Source organism: Eurosta solidaginis, chromosome 5 (genome assembly GCF_040869045.1).
Source record: "Eurosta solidaginis isolate ZX-2024a chromosome 5, ASM4086904v1, whole genome shotgun sequence".
Taxonomy (NCBI): Eukaryota; Metazoa; Arthropoda; class Insecta; order Diptera; family Tephritidae; genus Eurosta; species Eurosta solidaginis.
Genome location: NC_090323.1, coordinates 105,373,149 through 105,390,709, shown reverse-complemented (window position 1 = coordinate 105,390,709; position 17,561 = coordinate 105,373,149). Strand labels below are relative to the sequence as shown.

At 32.2% G+C, this 17,561-nt stretch overlaps 1 long non-coding RNA gene across 1 annotated transcript; it reads right to left on the bottom strand.

The window, feature by feature from the left end:
- Positions 1–15,277: 15,277 nt before the first annotated feature.
- On the bottom strand, positions 15,278–17,561 carry LOC137233659 (uncharacterized). Its single transcript, XR_010947527.1, has 4 exons — positions 17,441–17,561; positions 15,968–16,042; positions 15,776–15,901; positions 15,278–15,342 (listed from the first exon to the last, which is right to left on the bottom strand). It is a non-coding gene; the product is annotated as an uncharacterized lncRNA (long non-coding RNA).

Genomic DNA, 17,561 nt, shown 5'->3' with positions numbered 1-17,561 from the left:
TAGAAGACATACTTGATATTTTAGGACGAGCGAAATATTTCACAACCCTAGACATGACAAGCTCTTTTCACCAAATACCGCTACAAAATTACTCAAGACCTCCAACGGCATTTTCGACCCAAGACGGTTACTACCAATTCAAACGTCTACCATTTGGATTGAAAATATCCTCAAATAGTTTCCAAAGAATGTTAACAATAGCATTGAGCGGTCTAAAATCTGAAGCTTTTCTCTACGTAGACGACATAATTGTTTTCGGATGTTCCCTAAAACTCCACAACAGGAATTTGTTAAAAGTATTTGACAGATTAAGATACTACAATCTCAAACTAAACCCTAGCAAATGTCAATTCCTCAAGTCAGAAGTAATTAATTTAGGCCACTTAATTACGGACAAAGGTATAAAAACCGACCCAGCCAAATGCGAAGTAGTACGCAATTACCCCAAAGCGGCAAATCCAGACGAGATTAGAAGGTTCATTGCATTTTGCAAGTATTACAGACGTTTTATCCCGGTCTTCGCAAAAATCGTCAAATGCCTCAACTCATTATTGAAAAAAGGAAAACCCTTTATTTGGTCAGAAGAATGCGAAAAAGCGTTGAATAGCCTAAAAGAAAAACTAATTAACCCACCCATCTTACAGTACCCAGACTTTTACAAACACTTTCTACTTACAACAGATGCATCTGATTTCGCTTTAGGAGCCATATTATCACAAGGGGAAATAGGACATGATTTACCAATATCATATGCCAGCAAATCATTGCAAAAGCATGACATAAACAAACCCATTGTAGAAAAGGAGTTATTAGTCATTCACTGGGGAATTAATTACTTTAGGACATACCTTTATGGAAGAAAATTCATCATGGTAACAGACCACTAATATCACTATTTTGGCATAGGCATCCATCATCAAAAATAACTCGAATTAGAATAGCCCTCTCAGAAGAATATGATTTTGAAATCGTATACAAGCAAGGGAAAATCAATACCAATGCAGATGCACTATCACGCATCAAGATGGATAGTGACATACTCAAATCAATGATTCCAGTAAGAAAAAATGAGCAAGAAGATAGAAAAAGTATACACATTTTAACTAGGAGCAAGGATAATCGAGAAAAAGAAATAGCGCAAGAGAATAAGAATACCGGTAGACGCATTTAAGACAGCATGTCTCATAAGAAGCCTGATCAACTTCACATTTGGGAATGCATATCTTTTAATGACGTGAAGAAAATGAAGAAATTGAAATTTTATGTTGAAAAAGAAAGTAGTATTACAATTAAAATAATTAATAATGAAGTGCACGTAACTTGTAGCGATGACCCTTTGAATCAAGATTCAATGTTGGAGAAACTACATAGTTTACTGAGGAATTCACATATAAAGGAGCTAGCCTTTTGTGAAAAAGATTTTATATTTAAAAATATCGATATTAATGCATTCAAAAAGAAATATAATGAGTTAGAAATAAATAAACGCGCGCCAATAAAAATCTTAATATACAAAGCTCCAATAGAAATAGAAAGTATGATTATGAAATACAAACTGATAGACGAGTACCACTGCTCTAGATTTGCACGTCATTTAGGAATTCGAAAAACAATTTTAAAACTTAAACAAAAATACATCTGGAAAACCATGAGGCAGATGGTCAAAGAATTTATTAATAGCTGCAAAAAATGCACACAGAATAAAGTAGTAAGACTTACAAAGAACCACTTGTAGTGACGAACACACTAACGGTAACATTTGAGACCATAACGATTGACACTGTAGGCCCTTTGCGCATATCAAACGGCTACAGATACATATTAACAATGCAATGCGATTTGTCAAAATATGGAATAGCACACCCGATTGAAAATAAAGACGCCAAAACTATAGCAACCACTTTAGTCAAACAATTTATCTTAAAACACGGCTTCATTAAAACACTTAAGTCAGACAGAGGATCAGAATTCTTAAACGAACTGACGAATAACGTATGTAATCTAATTAACACTAGACAAATATTCTCAACCCCATACTACCACCAAACAATAGGAGCACTTGAAAAAAATCATAGAACTCTTAATGAATATTTACTTTCTTTTTTTTACAGGTTTTCCGGTCAATTTTATATTAATTAAAATTTTTTGGGTTAGGCTCTTTTGACCATTAACTGTGAAGTGCAAATAAAATAATTTATTCCACTTTTCCAACCCAACGTTTCGCTAGACTTCCTAGCATCATCAGGGGTGATCTATTTATTTAAAAGACAACAAAAAATAAACAACCGTGAAAAACAATAATAAGCCTTATATAAGACACTTATTAACAAATTTACGTGTAACAACATTAAAAACAAGAAGAAACAACACTTACACAATATGTTTAGTTATGGTTTTTTGTTTACCGTATTTTCTCTTTTTTCTAGTATTCGCAAACTCTCTAATGTGTATCGCGTTCTCCCATATTTGTTGCGGTCTATTATCTTTGTGTTTGCTAGATCAGCTGCGTGGCCATTTGCCGTGATGTGTTGTGATAAGGCCGTTGCACTTCTCTTTTTGTTTATATCGCTTTCGTGCTGTTTTAGTCTGACGCCGAGGGTTCGTTTCGAACATAGTTCTAGCATACAAATCCAACTCCACACTAGCGAATATATTTACGCGAACAAAAAGCCCGATCGACAAACTCGAACAACATAATATAATATATGAAGTAACATGTCAAGGTAAAGAAGATGAAAGCTGCAACAGGGTATACATTGGAACCACGAAACGAACCCTCGGCGTCAGACTAAAAGAGCATGAAAGCGATATAAACAAAAAGAGAAGTGCAACGGCCTTATCACAACACATCACGGCAAGTGGCCACGCAGCTGATCTAGCAAACACAAAGATAATAGACCGCAACAAATATGGGAGAACGCGATACACATTAGAGAGTTTACGAATACTAGAAAAAAGAGAAAATACGGTAAACAAAAAAGAAGACACACAAAACATTGCAGCAGCTTACCATTTATGTTTATAATTATAATTTAGTATGACGATGATACCAAACGATGATGGTACTATTTTTTTAATTTTTAGATCCTAACTAAACATATTGTGTAAGTGTTGTTTCTTCTTGTTTTTAATGTTGTTACACGTAAATTTGTTAATAAGTGTCTTATATAAGGCTTATTATTGTTTTTCACGGTTAATTATTTTATGTTGTCTTTTAAATAAATAGATCACCCCTGATGATGCTAGGAAGTCTGGCAAAACGTTGGGTTGGAAAAGTGGAATAAATTATTTTATTTGCACTTCACAGTTAATGGTCAAAAGAGCCTAACTGAAAAAATTTAAATTAATATTTACTTTCATTCGCCGACGATTATGAATGGGACAAGTGGATACCGTATTACACTTTCGCACACAATACCGCCCCATACGTAGATACCCAGTATTCACCATTTGAATTAGTGTTTGGAAAATTACCCACAATACCAAGCGATAACATAAACAATGTAAACAAAATTTACGACATTGAAAATTACGCTAATGAGTTGAAATTGAGACTCCAAACGTCCATAAACAACGCAAAAAAATTAATAAGCAATGTAAAACTAAACAGAAAAACCAAGTGTGACAAAAATATTAAGACACATAAATTTAAAATAGGAGATCTAGTGTATGTAAGAATAGAAAATAAAAATAAAAATCAAAGCCCATACCGTGGCCCGTATACAATTGTAAGCACAAATGGAGTAAACTCCACTTTAGAAATTAATGGTAAATATAAGGAACTACATAATAATAATTTAAAAAAGTATTTAGAAATAAGAACTACAAGAAATTAGTATAAACAAATAAAAAAAAAAACACAATTGTATTTTCAAACTAAGCAAACAAAAAAATTATTCATTATGCAAACGAAATAATTTTTCAATCTCAAGGGCGATGGTGTAGTGTATACACACGATCAATGTGCTAGAGTAGCAATGTCATATATATGTTTACATAAATATGTACACACAACCAATGAACATGAGTACTGACCTCCTGCAGTGACATTGCTTGCATCGGAATGCAGTTAGACAATGAACATTTATAAATGTAAATATTTCTGCTTACCTAACGGAAATCTGATTGGTTGCCCTTCAAAACATTTCCAAGCGTTGGAAGTCATGCACAGAGAAAAAAAGCTGGTAAAATTAACAAAAATATGGGTAGAATCAACCAAAATTACTGTCAATTCTTATCCATTACTCGAAGCTGTTAATTCAACAGCATCAAAATTGTTATTCCTAAAACAACAGTATTTGGCAGTTAAAACAATAATAATAATAATACCCAACGGATTAATACCCTCCAAAGCCCGCCCGACCGGCGCGAGGGGCGCATCCGCATGACGCACGGATTTGTTATGGCCGAGTCGTTGATAGGCGGAGGTTTGTTAAGCTTCGAGATCTAAAACTGCTCAGCTACAGAATAAAAATCATCAGCTGAGTACTATACATAACAGTTAGAAATTAAATAACAGTTAGAAATTATACATATACATACTACATTGTTAAATAAGTGAACATTTTTAATTTATTTTATTTTATTTATTTTTATTTTTTTTTCAGAGTTAAGATAGGATAAGTCAGTTTTCTTTATGGTAAAAAGTGAATCCGTTATATCAAATGAATTAGAATATGTGTTAAAATTATGACACAAACACCGAAAAGATTCATTTGATTCGAAATTAGTTCTACACTGCCTCAAAAGAAGAGGTTTGTAATGTCTTTACACCCGTGATGGGACGTTAAAATTTACTTCGTTCAAAAGAATTGGACTAGAAATCAGTCCATTCAGGAGTTTAGTCATAAATATAACGCCTAGCATTTCTCTACGACTTGCAAGAGTTGGAAGATTGATAAGCTTCAACCGACTAGTATAAGGTGGAAGATTATACGCAGAGTCGCACTGAAAATTCCCTAAAGAAAAAAGTAGAAATTGCTTTTGTATTGATTCAAGTCTATCTGCATGAACTCGATATTGTGGATTCCAGACTATTGATGCGTATTCTAGTATCGGTCTAACTAAAGTGATGAAAAGAGTTTTAGTTACATAAGGGTCACTAAATTCTTTGCACCACCGTTTCACGAATGAAGGAACACCTCTAGCCTTATTGACAGTAGCATTAATATGAAGGTTGAAAATAAGTTTAGCATCTATCGTGACTCCCAAGTCCTCAAAATAGTTTACTGATAGCAGACAAAAATTATTAATTACGTAAGAGGCTGCTGGCAAAGATCTTCGAGATAGGCACATGAATTTGCATTTATTGAGGTTCAGCGGCATTGAATTTACGTTGCACCAAGTAACTAGGCAGTTTAGATCCGCTTGGAGCAAGGGACGTTCTTCGATAGACGCATAAGACCTAAAAAGTTGTATATCATCAGCATACATTAAGATTTTGGAATATTTTATAGTGGTACAGATATCATTAATAAATAGCAAGAACAGAATTGGACCAAGGTGGCTGCCTTGTGGGACGCCAGAGGGAACATCGATGACATTTGAAAAAGTATTTTTAAAAATAACTTTTTGCGTTCGACCGCAGAAATACGACGAGATCCACTGGGTGAGACCAGGTTGGAAGCCAAGCCGATCCAGCTTGTAGTGTAGATCAGTATAAATAACATATGTGTGAAGATTTTCTCTAAATCCCTTAGAAACATGAGTTGTGAATTCAAGTAGATTAGTAATGGTAGATTTGCCTTTACAGAATCCGTGTTGCGGTTCTGCAATCAAAGTAGAAATGGAAAATGTTAACTGATTGGTAACGATAGCTTCAAACAACTTTGGGATGGCCGACAACTTTGCTATTCCTCGATAGTTCTCTACACACGACCTACTACCACTTTGTGAAGGGGTATGAGAAAAGATTCCTTCCAAGCAGAAGGAAAGACTTCACTTTTTAGGGACATATTGAATAAATCAGTTAGAGGCTGATAAACGTGTTCAGCGCATTTTTTAAGAAAACAAGTGGGAATTAAATCAGGACCGTACTTGTAAGATTCTTTCGAAGATTGTGTTAAGTGAGTTAAGCTGAAATGGATATTCATTTGAAAAAGTATTAAATTCAGTGGAATAGTTGGACTCGAAAAATTGTGCAAAGAAGTTAGCAATATCTTGATCGTCGCTAGACAAATCACCCTGGTATTTTAAAGCAGAGGGAAACCCTTTAACCCTACGTTTAGAGTTCACGAAGTCATAGAAAGCTTTCTTATTTCCTTTTCAAGTTATTTTCCTTTTCATCTTACAGATGTACGTATTATAGCACTTTTTGTTTAATTCAAAATATTTATGACGCAAAATAGAGTAATGCAAGTAATCGGAGTGAGAGCCCGACCTTTTTTATAATTTGAAGAAGCGCGATTTTCTGTTTTTTAAGGACTTCAGCTCTTTAGTTTTCGCTTAGGTACTTTTTTTTCCAAAATACCGTAAATGGTGGTATAAAAGTCAGAAAAATTTTTGCCAATATCTACACCATATTTGGGCCAAGCCACTGTAGATAAAGTTTGATTAAGTTTACTAAAATTAGCCTTCGCAAATTGAAATCTGAAACTAGAGTCGTATTTAGTAGCAATGCTACTGGGAGAATTTCTTTCGAATTCGTATGCTATTTCCAGTGAAGGATGGTAAGGGTCTTCAGGTACAGTGAGAGGTTCACCCCGGATTTGAGTACATTTTGATGTATCGTCAACAAATACCAAATCAAGGGTCCTCCCAAACATGTTAGGAATTATATTTATCTGTTTAAGGCAAAGTTCAGTTATTTCGGCTAAAAATTCGTTGCTGGACAGGTTTGAAGAAATAGGTACAATATCCTGGTCAGATATGGTCCATAATACATTCGGGAGATTAAAGTCACCCAGGACTATCATCGAATCAATGGGCTTCAACAATGAATTTACAATTTTGAGCAGGGAAATATGATCCATATACACCGAAGGATCATAAGATGGTGGGATATAGCAGACGGTGATAAAGACACAACCCATTCCGAGATTGATTCTAATGCATTTGAATTCTTTAGAATCAATAATGGGTAAATTAACCTCAGCTGAAGGTACAGAAGAGTGTACCGCAAGCAAAACTCCACCTCCAATTCTGTTCAAGCGGTCATTTCTGTATATTTGGTAATCATGGCAAAGAATCTCGGAGTTAAATATATGAGGTTTTAGCCAAGTTTCAGTTAAAGCGATAATGTTGTAATTGCAGCTAAACGATTTCAAATACAATTCAGTTAGTTTAGTGTTTAAACCTCTAACATTTTGATAAAACAAATTTAGGACCGATTTAACATTCAGTTTTTTGATGCAATATTGTTAAGTGGAAGTGTAGCAAGATTTGAAATATTAACATCTGTTTTCTTCATATTAACAGTGACCCTGTTAAATCAACATATTTTCGTCATTTTGAAATTGACAGCTTAAACAACAGTTATTTCTGTTGTCCTAAAAACAACAGTATTTGTGTTAAATTAAAAGAGATTCCTGTCGACTTAAAAATAACAGTTTTAACTGTTGAAATAACAGACACTCTGTTTGCTGTAAAACACCTGTGAATGCTGTTGAAATAACAGATATGCTGTTAGTTTTAAAACAACTATGAATACTGGTAATATAACAGCCATATCTTTTAATTTCTAATCTACCATAATACCCGCTGAAAGAACAAAATGCGGTTAAATACTTTTTTGAGTTTTATTTTATTTATAAAAAGTGTTTAATAGTAAAATACAAATATTTATTGTAATTTTAAAATAATGTTAAGGAATAATATTGTACATATTAAAAAAGTTACAATTGTTTTAGTCGTATATAATTAGTCCTGAAATAATGCCAAATGAGCAATGACGCTATGGGGTAAAATAGCAATTTTGTTTTATTGTATTTATTTTAATTTTGCTGCATTATATTTTATTTTGTTTCATATAATTTTATATTTAATTTTGTTTTAATTTAATGTTTTTTAGTTATTTTTTATTATTTTATTTATAAATCTATTATTTATTTTATTTTATGATCGCGGGTTCGAATCGAGCTCAAGGCCTAACAATAATTTTTTATCATTATTATTGTTATGATAAATTTTTTCTTAATTGAAAAAATTTTTAAATTAGAATAGAAGAAAGAAAAAATTTAGACAACTGCCAAAGCTCGTTGTATAGATCCATTTCGGGAACTGCTAAATTCCTTCATCGGCAACGTTTAGGCGCCGCTGCTATAACCATTCAGCCATCACAGCGGTTTTTTGTTTGTCTTCATTAATCCTACTTCTATTCTGGTTCGTGCCAATTGATATTCGCAACACTGCGACATCTGTTGCAGAATGGATGTGAAAATTGGACTTGTTTGATGGCAATGCCGCCATAGTGTCATATTTTATTGACACTTTTTCCCCGTGCTCTGGGATATATTAACAATTTTTGTTGTTATATCGGCCTACTGATTTTAAGATCGCGGGTTCGAATCGAGCTCAAGGCCTAACAATAATTTTTTATCATTATTATTGTTATGATAAATTTTTTCTTAATTGAAAAAATTTTTAAATTAGAATAGAAGAAAGAAAAAATTTAGACAACTGCCAAAGCTCGTTGTATAGATCCATTTCGGGAACTGCTAAATTCCTTCATCGGCAACGTTTAGGCGCCGCTGCTATAACCATTCAGCCATCACAGCGGTTTTTTGTTTGTCTTCATTAATCCTACTTCTATTCTGGTTCGTGCCAATTGATATTCACAACACTGCGACATCTGTTGCAGAATGGATGTGAAAATTGGACTTGTTTGATGGCAATGCCGCCATAGTGTCATATTTTATTGACACTTTTTCCCCGTGCTCTGGGATATATTAACAATTTTTGTTGTTATATCGGCCTACTGATTTTAAGATCGCGGGTTCGAATCGAGCTCAAGGCCTAACAATAATTTTTTATCATTATTATTGTTATGATAAATTTTTTCTTAATTCCCGAAATGGATCTATACAACGAGCTTTGGCAGTTGTCTAAATTTTTTCTTTCTTCTATTCTAATTTAAAAATTTTTTCAATTAAGAAAAAATTTATCATAACAATAATAATGATAAAAAATTATTGTTAGGCCTTGAGCTCTATTCGAACCCGCGATCTTAAAATCAGTAGGCCGATATAACAACAAAAATTGTTAATATATCCCAGAGCACGGGGAAAAAGTGTCAATAAAATATGACACTATGGCGGCATTGCCATCAAACAAGTCCAATTTTTACATCCATTCTGCAACAGATGTTGCAGTGTTGTGAATATCAATTGGCACGAACCAGAATAGAAGTAGGATTAATGAAGACAAACAAAAAACCGCTGTGATGGCTGAATGGTTATAGCAGCGGCGCCTAAACGTTGCCGATGAAGGAATTTAGCAGTTCCCGAAATGGATCTATACAACGAGCTTTGGCAGTTGTCTAAATTTTTTCTTTCTTCTATTCTAATTTAAAAATTTTTTCAATTAAGAAAAAATTTATCATAACAATAATAATGATAAAAAATTATTGTTAGGCCTTGAGCTCGATTCGAACCCGCGATCTTAAAATCAGTAGGCCGATATAACAACAAAAATTGTTATTTTATTTTATCTGATATTATTTTACTTTAGTTTATTATATTTTTATTTATTTTATTGTATTTCATTTTGTTTTATTTTATTTTGTTTTTGTTGTTCTTTTTTATTGTATTTTATTTAATATTATTACAAAGTACAAGTATTGTATTTTGTTTTGTTTTATTTTATTATTTTATTTTGTTAAAATTTTCTTTACTCTGTTTTTTATTTTATGTTACTTACTTTTTTATAATTTATTTTGTTTTATTTCAGTTTATTTTATTTTATCATATTTTATAGTAATTTATTTTGTTTTATTGCAGTTTATTTTATTTTATCACATTTTATTTAATTTATTCATTTTATTGATTATTTTAATGTTTATTTTATCTTATCTTATTTTAATTTATTTTATTGTTATTTATTTTGTTGCATTTCATTTCGTTTTTTTTTTTTTTGTTTTAATTGTATTTTATTTTATTAATTTCATTTTGTTTTATATTATTATGTTTTTAATTTAATTTAACTGTATTTTATTTTGTTTTATTTTTTTATAAAGTGCAAGTATTGTACTTCCCTTTGATTTATTTAATTATTTTATTTGTTTTTATACTATTTATTTTATTTTATGTTATAATTTTATTTATTACATTATTTATTTTATTTTCTTTTATTTATGTTATTGTAATGTATTCTATTGTATTTCAGTTTATTTTATTTTATCATATTTTAATTTACATACCTTTCCTTTTTTATTTTATTTTATATTTGAATTTACTATAACTTTGTTTTATTCGATTCTAATTATAAAATCTATAATGGTTTCAGTCGTATATAAGACGTATTAGACATTGTATGAATGTTAAGAGGAAAACTAATAAAATTTTCAATTTCATTTACAGCAAGTACTTTAGTATTTTTTCTGGTAAGGAAAGCTTGATAGTGTTCATCAAAACTGTGAACTTCTATTTCCGATGAAATAATATGTACATTTTTATTTAAATCAATAACTATGTATTCAGTTTTATGTACATACATCTTATCATTGAAAAACAAGCACAGATAGAAATTACTTTTATATGAAGTTCCCTTGTATACAATTTCTTTTAAAAATATAAGGGTTTTGACATCAAAATGCAGTTTTATGAAAATTTGTACACGTTTTGAAATTTCTTCATAACTTATAGATAAATTATACTTAAATTCAAGCGGAATTCTACACTTAAATATAAAATTAGAAAATTGAAAAGAAACTTTTTTGGCGAGTGAGTATGCGCCATTACGTCTTGAAGTAATATTACTCATATACTTTTTTAGAGATTTATGCTTTGCTTCGTATCGCATACACCACATTTTTTTTAATGGCCCTGCCATTTTAACAATACTTGCATAATGCACCATAAAATGATTTGGTTTTAGTTTTCCAAAACATTTGATATAATGTTTGTGATGTTTGAATATGGTTTGCTGTAAAGTTTCTAAATTTTCATCACTCAGAGAAGAAAGAAGGCACAAATCTGTTATCTTTATAAGAAGGGTTAATAGTTTCCATACTTTATCGTTTAGGGGAACTTTATCGGCAATAATTAAAGGAAAAATATGTAAAAATGTTTTTGCCTCCGATGCTGTCATTCTAATATATCCTTTTTTTCAGATTAATCAAAGTCAACGGGCACGAAATTTTAACTTCTAACTCCCCATACGGAAATACCCTTATTCGCATATTTGAAAAATCTAAAGTAAAGTATTTCTTCTCTAAAAAATATAAAACGCTTTTGCTAAGTTCGTAACGGCATACCCCTTCAAAAATGTCGTACATTATATCTGCACAGTAATTAGAAGTGACATGAAAAGTTTTGATCTCATTAAATATTGAGTTTTCAGAAATGCCGGTTTCCTTTGCATTATTAATTTCTAAGTCAGTTTTATAACTATCTTCATTTCTCAAAAATGATGGGTATTCTTTTGCATCGCTTTTGCTACATAAACGGCAGTATTTGTTGGAACTGAAAGATTTAGAAAATCCGAGAATCGTTTTAAGACCTAAGTTATCTCCTAATACTAAACCTAAAATGAAATAAACATGATAAGTACTTCCACTGCTATTAATTTTGATGCCTTCTTCTTCTAAGTGCCTTATTTCTTCTTTGAGTGTATACAACGTTCTGTTACTTTGCTTTGATCAATGCAGATTTGAATAGACTTGCTACAGATATAAAGTTAAGATTTGCAGTTAAATGATCAGGAATTGTAGGAAAAGATAAATATATTCCACATATGGAATCTTTAGAATTACGACTTCCTAGTGGATTGTTGATTTCAAGGTCATCTGCGTATAAAAAGTATGGTATTACTATTTTGTTAATACCTATTACAGCTTTTTTTCTTTATATAAGGAACCGTTACCAAAGCTTGAATAATTTTTACTTTTCCCTAAAACCTCTATGTTTTCTATTGTATACGTGAGAAGTGTGCCAACTTCAAATATTTTTCTTATGCAATATCTTAATTTAAATACATATGCTTTTGATTTTGACTCTTTTAAAACTGTCGGACCGGAAGCAATTTTTTCTGCTATTTCATTGTTTACAGTATGTGTGTAAAATTGCTCAAACATATCATTTTGACTTAAATATTGTGTAAATATATGCTCTGTTTGTATATTTTTAAACGGGTTTGACAGAATATTTAGAGTTTCTGTAATATGTGTAGGATTTGAAATACAAGATGTGACATTTGAAACACTTAATTGACAAAAATGTGTTATTTTGGATTGAATATATATAGCGTCCTCACGCGAGAAATTATCTTTTGCTTACAAATCACATGTTAAGCTTAAAGCAGAGTTATAAATTTCATCCGAAATGTTAAAGTTAATATTGCTCAGATTGTCCGTTACAGATTCGGAAGCATTTGGCAGCGATGCTAAGGCAGTTTTATTGTAAATTTTCGGCTCATTAGAAAAGTTCAAGTTATCGTCCTCCTCATCATGTAAATTTAAGTGTTTTGCAAATGAGTATTTACTGGAGAAATGCTGAAAAGAATTTCTTTGACAACATTTAAAAACTCCATAGTATTTTAATTTATGAAAGTCTTTAAATTGTTTCAAGATTTCCTTAACACTTTCAAACTTTTTACTGCACACGAAACATACAAACATTTTTAGTAAAATAATTAATTATCGGCTAATAGAGTGTTTAAGTGCGAAACTAGACCTGATACTTTTGGTGAGTTTTCGTAGTATGGAGTTTTAATCTTATAAAAAAAAGATCTATGAAGTTCCAAACGCCTTTGCAATATAACGGATATTGAAAATTTAAAACGTGAAAATTTTTGAAGCACATATCTAAGCACATAACATATCTAAGCACTAACACAGTATACAAAAAACTCTGTAAGTTTAATTGGACTTCCACCAACTACAATTATTATTGGCTGCAATGTACCGTTTTGGCGTTCAAAACATTGCCTGATATTTAAAACTTCTTCCTCTAAAGTTGACGTTGACGAAATGCGTAAAACAAAACAGTCCATGGCTTCACTTATGGTGACTTCCTTCAGCTTTCCATTACTTTTATATTTCGCTGTAGGAGTGATAACTGCATTAAGTAAGAGTGCTGTAATGCGTTTCTTGAATCTAGCTACAAGTAAAAAAATCATTAGTGTTTTTTTTCTAGAACCACTTTCAAAAAAATATACTCACGGTCGTCTATTGATTTTTAGTATAACTTCGAACATAGTTCCCTGGATGCTTTGTCCTTTATATCGTCACTAACTATTTTGGGACGTGGGGTAAAACTTTATCCCACATTGCAAAAAATGAAACCTCTGTATTTTTAAAAATCATGTTGAAATCGGATTCAATCTGAAATTAAAATTCAATTAACTGTATATTACTATAACATACATAATGTGTTATTCAAAATTTTTACCAGAATCGGTCCCAGGGTGGCATTCTTATTGAGTGGCCACTCGGAAACTACATCCACAATATCTAAATTTATTATAGACTTTCTTCTTGCCGTGAGGGTTCGTTTCCACCTTTCCTGAACTTCCTCTAGTGGCAAGTCGTTATATTTCAGCCAAGATTTAAATATTTCTAAAACGTTGCCATCCACTTCATCGGGGGTGCTTTCACTGTCTTCGTAAAACGACTCTGTGGCCGTTATGGTGCTAGGTGAACTTGTTAGTGATAGTCTACGCTTTTTACGGGCATTGAAATAGCGGTCGTAAAGCTTTCCCGAGGGTTTTTTTACCACGAAGACTAAAATATGTAGCCTACTAAACATTGAATAAAAAAAATATTACAAAAATAATTGAAAACTGACGAAGTCGAAGTTCGAATGAAATCGAACCTACATATATCCAGCTTTAGATTTTATCAACTCACCACATTTTCTCCTCGAAACTGTGAGCAGATACAATCTGCCAAAGCCTCCATATCTTTGATCAATAGCTTCTGCCCGCCAGCTAAGCAATTGTCTATAATGCAATTCACAACGTCTTGTTGATATTTTGGCGTTAGTGTTTTATTGTTGTCATAGTATTCCAAACCGTCTTGACCAGCAGGTGTTTTTATCAAAATAGCTCTCAAATCCTAATAAATGTATAAATAAATAAAGCTGTCCATTAAAAAAGGTCTACTTTGCCGGGCGGAATATAATGCAACGTAGCAGTTTTTTGACCAAAATGCATCATATTCAAGTGTACATAAGGAACGGCTAAATGAACAACTGTGTTCACAAAAATAGCAGTCATTTTTTTAACATTTTTCGGTTATTAATTGAATAAATTGTATACCGAAAACTGAATGAACTAATTTTTAAAAATAAATAAATACACCAAGTGACAAACGCATAAATTTCAAATCAGACACAGAACATTGCGCCTACGCCTATAGAGAACTTATCAACAACAACAAAAAAGGCTTATAATAAGAGTGTGACTTTGTTTGCACAATTGTTCACCTGCTGCTGATGTGAGCGTCGCTTACGGTTGGAGATTTAATGTATTGTTATTTGTATAAACATTTGTTTACGATTACTGTATTTTATTGTTTATATTTTTTAATGTTCTTCTTTTACCCTTGTTTGTTAAAATATAAAATATAAAGTTAGTCGACCAGGTGCAGTCATAAGTGTAAGTTGGCACTTGCGATAATTGTATAATTATGTATGTTTGTACCTATGTCCCAATAAATGTTTTTCGTTTTTTCGGTCCTGAAGATGACTTCAGATTGAAGACGAAATATTGGCAAGACAAACCATTCGACAAATATATTATATATATTATATATTATTATATATTACATTATTTATACACATTTGCTATATTTTAATAAACATATGTATATATTGGCCTAGAGCTCAAACATACCTTGAATATATTAACTAAAAGGCCGGAATACAAGAAATTAATTTGTAAAACGTGTTTGAAAAAAGTAGGAAATTTTGGACCTTTTTGACAATATTCATAAAAATTCAAAAAATTTTACTAGGAATTTTCAGAAAAATTTTGGGTACGCAGTTTTGTAGTTCGATCAATTTTAATGAAACAAAAATAAAGTTTGAAGTTTGCAAAAGTCAACATTGATTTTTAGATTTTTTTTTCAATAATTTTGACTGCTTTTTTTGTGATCACAGGTATACATACAGACACTGAAAATAATACCTGTGAATTAAGACCGCAATTTCGAAGAATTGGAGACTCCAACTTACAACCTAGCGAATTCTGAAAATTTATTTGCAATACATTTAATAAAAGATGAATTTTATATCAAAGCCGATATGCATTGAACCCGACCCCCTCAGATTTTGATGAAATTTTGCATAGAGGTACATTTTACCTATACAAACCCAACCTTAGTTTTAGAAATTGAGTTTTTTTTAAAATGATGGTAAAAGGTACTTTTGAGCTGTGATAGCTACGAAATGGCTGAACAGATTTAAAAGATCTTGGTAGCATTGGAAAGGTATTCCGAACGGCTTTCCAAAACATACACTGTAAAAATTTTTTATCACACTGAAAAAATTTTTAAATTAAATTTCATCAAAATCTGAGGTGTTCGGGTTCAAAATCTGCCTTTTTTTATAGGGTTTGATATGAAATTCATAAAAACTGTATCGATTTTCTAAAAGACACAATTTTTATTATTATTACTCACGTTTTCCAGTAGCCGCAATTTGGACCGAAGCCTAGCCTTTAGGCCCACAACCGTAATATTAGGGAAAATTTTGTCCAGATCACATTCGGTCAAAAGCCTAATTTCTTCCCGTTCCAATGCCGGCTTCTGTGTTATGGTAGGTACATTTATATGCAATTACAACATTAATAAAATTATTATAAAGTAACTTACCTTGTAGTTTAGAAAAGGTGTTTTCCAGCCCCCACACCTTCAGGAGATTTAAGAAATTGTCGGGTTCTGTCATTTCTGAAAAATTTTAAGTTTTTAAAATTATATATATGCATGCGATATTTGAATGTTTACTCCTATTTTCGTGCTCGGATGCGTGCATATAGTAATCGCGGTAATGTTCTAGGACCGCGCCCGAGCGCTAAAATTTAAACGTAGTACCCAGAGAAGCGTTTTGGCCCCAGGATCTCGAATCCGAGGACATAAATCTGATATCTGTGATACTTCTCGAGATATCCGCAAAAACCCGAAAAAGGACCCCGCGTCGATCCGAAACCGGTGGTCGGATGCAAAGTTTTCCTGCCCGGAACACCTGTCCGCGTAGGCGGCCTTTGGCCGCGCTTTAAAAAAATAACCCTTAGCCGATCCAACACCGACTACGGCATCCACAGTATTTCGGCGCAGAACACTTTCACCCACAAATTTGTTGCTATGTACAACAAAAATACAACAGCCGCGTGAAAACCTGTACTTTTTTTTGCAAATATCTCGAAAAGTATTATACATATCGGATTTATGCTTTCGGACTCGATATTCTGAGGCCAAAACGTGACTCTGGGTACCACTTTTGTATTTTTGGTAATTCTTTACGACAGCATGACACTGCTAATACGCGTCCAAAAATATCAAGAGAGGTATCAAACAAAACGGAAAATAAAAATTTTAACTCGTTCAAAAGATATTAACGAAAACCCGAAAATTGACCCTTGGGCCCTTCCGAAACTGAGGGTGGTATCCATAGTATTTTTGCGCAGAACACCTTCCTGGGTTGGCGGCCTTCGGCCGCGCTTATAAAAAATTACCCTGGGTGGGTCCAACACCGGTTTGGAGACCAAAATATATCCGCGGAAAACACTTATGTTCACAATTTTTTTGTGGGTATACCAACATTACAACAACCACATGAAAATCCCCAACTTTAACTGCAAATATCTCTGGACAGAGATACAATTTTTCTTTTCCGCCTTCGGATTATTATTGCCGAGGTCAATACGCGTCTTTTGACACCTCTCTCTATATTTTTTTTACGCGTATTAGCAGTCGACCACTCAACTAGACTTTTACCCATTTTATGCCGTAATGTACCGTTTGAAATATCTATGCACTGTCTAAACTGTTCTTGTTGCCAAGCCACATGGAAGTTTTTACTTAACGAAAATCGCAAACATGTGTACTCAATAAATTTAATTATGGGATTATTTTAGATTGCTGCGTTGAATTTGTGGATTTGTGGTTAATTTCATTGAATTTTGTGATTAATGCGCGCAATGCAAGTTTCAACAAATGCATCCAAGTATGCCCACATGAAAAAACAACAAATTGGAATGGCAATGACAAACTCATTTCCACCATTCCGAAATGCAACTGGTTTAAAATGTATAAAAAGTCATCAATAATTTATGAAATAGTACTTACACTGTTTCAAGATATTCATTAAACGTAATATTCGCGAATTATTCTTTTTACGCTGATTTAATTGGTTTTTATAGTTTTATTAAATTCTCTCTAACACAGACGACAAGCAACAGCAACCGCG